This window comes from Microtus ochrogaster, chromosome 7 (genome assembly GCF_000317375.1).
Source record: "Microtus ochrogaster isolate Prairie Vole_2 chromosome 7, MicOch1.0, whole genome shotgun sequence".
NCBI lineage: Eukaryota > Metazoa > Chordata > Mammalia > Rodentia > Cricetidae > Microtus > Microtus ochrogaster.
In genome coordinates this window covers 28399184-28401090 of record NC_022014.1, presented here as the reverse complement: position 1 = coordinate 28401090, position 1907 = coordinate 28399184, and the positions used below count along the sequence as shown (strand labels likewise).

General features: G+C 43.1%; 1 pseudogene; it reads left to right on the top strand.

Moving 5' to 3' along the window:
• The first annotated feature begins 806 nt into the window (after positions 1-806).
• On the top strand, positions 807-1230 carry LOC101982765 (annotated as a pseudogene).
• Positions 1231-1907: the final 677 nt, after the last annotated feature.

Here is a 1907-nt window from a genome sequence, read left to right as displayed (position 1 = left end):
AACCTCACCTGCTATGATATCAGCCACAATATAAGGCTGACACTTCCGGGTTCTAGGGCCCTGCATGTGTGGACAGGCTCTCAAGCAGAAGGGCCTAATGGCCCCAGGACACCTCCCCATGCGTGGTTGCATCATCCAGTGTGACTCAGCTAAGCCCTTGTGCACATACGTGAGTCCCATCATCTGCGTATGACGTCATGTCAACCCCCTGTGCGTATGCACTAGGCAGCTAAAAGCTGGTCATGCTCTCTCTCTCTCCCTCCACACTGACTTTCCCAGGCCTATACATGCCCTCTCTAATAAACTCCTAAGTGGGTTTGTTGCGTGTTCCATGTTTCCTTCTCACTCGCGTCAGGTAATTTTATCACCGACCAAAGTCCCCTGAATAGCATCACCAGCTGGGGCTCGAGTCTTCAACAGAAGCCTGTGGGACGCCCACAGGGATAACACGCAGCTTTATAGCAATGGAAATATTTGCCCTTGTAGCTTAGTCATGAAAAGATGCTGCCTTTCAACACTATTGGAATTAAGAATTCCTATCCACACAAATACAGATATCACATATCCTCAGCCAGGGACAGTGGCTTATGCCTGGAAAACTCACATACACAAATGTCAAAAGAAAAGTCCTACCAACACATACACACACTTGCCTGACTTCAAAAATGAAAGGTAAGCGTCACCAAAGAGGTGAGGGAAGTCTGGAATAGAAATCCCAGGCAGAAAGGGAACTTGGGAGAAATGAGAAGCATAAGAAAATGCTTTAAATTATCTAAATTATCATTAAAACATGGAGAGAGCTTCCACCCTAGACCATGGCCAAGTTTGTCCGTAACTTCACGGAGAAAGCCCCGGGGCTAGTATCTGCTGCTGTGACTTACTCGAAGCCTCGATTGGCCACATTTTGGCAATATGCCAAGGTTGAGCTGGTTCCCCCAACCCCTGCTGAACTCCCTGCAGCTATTCAGAGTGCGAAAAAAATAATTCAAAGTGCTAAAACTGGTAGCTTCAAACATCTTACAGTTAAGGAAGCTGTGCTGAATGGTTTGGTGGCCACTGAGGTGTGGATGTGGTTTTATGTCGGAGAGATCATAGGCAAATGTGGCATGGTTGGCTATGATGTGTGAAGACTGACCTTCACATCTGATTTTATTTGAGTTCTTTCAATATTCTTGGGCCACATGTAATGAGACTGCTATCTGAATAAAATACCAACTGTCAAATAAAAAAATAAATAAAACATGGAGAGATAAGAAAAGGGGTCATTGCTGATAAGAGAATATTACAGAAACAAGGAGATGGAGGGAGAGGAAGACAGTGAGAAAGAGTGTGTATATCAGGTCTCAGAAATAAAAATTTGATAGTAGAAGATAAATTTCAAAAGATGCCCCAGAAAGAAAGTTGTTGAAATCTTCCAGAAAAAGGACAAAAAAAAAAAAAAAAGAAAGGAAAACAGTAAGAAAAGGCAAAGCAGAGAGTGCCTCTGAAATAAAACGTGAAAGGGACAGTGTTTCCTGGATGAGAGAAGGGGGAGGAAAGGGAAGGGAAACTTGTAAATAAGAATTTCCAGCCGGGCGGTGGCAGAGGCAGGTGGATCTCTGTGAGTTCAAGGCCAGCCCAGTCTAGTTTCAGGACAGGCTCCAAAGCTACAGAGAAACCCTGTCTCAAAAAAAACAAAAACAAACAAACAAAAAAATCCAGAATTGAAAATATTAAGTGTGACTATATTAAACCACCAGAGGCCAACAGCATGAACTCTTGGAACACTACCACAACAAACAAAACACCCAGAGAGGAAACTGGCCGCATGAAAACTGAGTCAAAATAACATCAGACTTCCTGATAGCAACACTAGACACTAGGAAAATGAGGATGCATCTACAAAATCTTTTTTTTTTTTTTTTTTT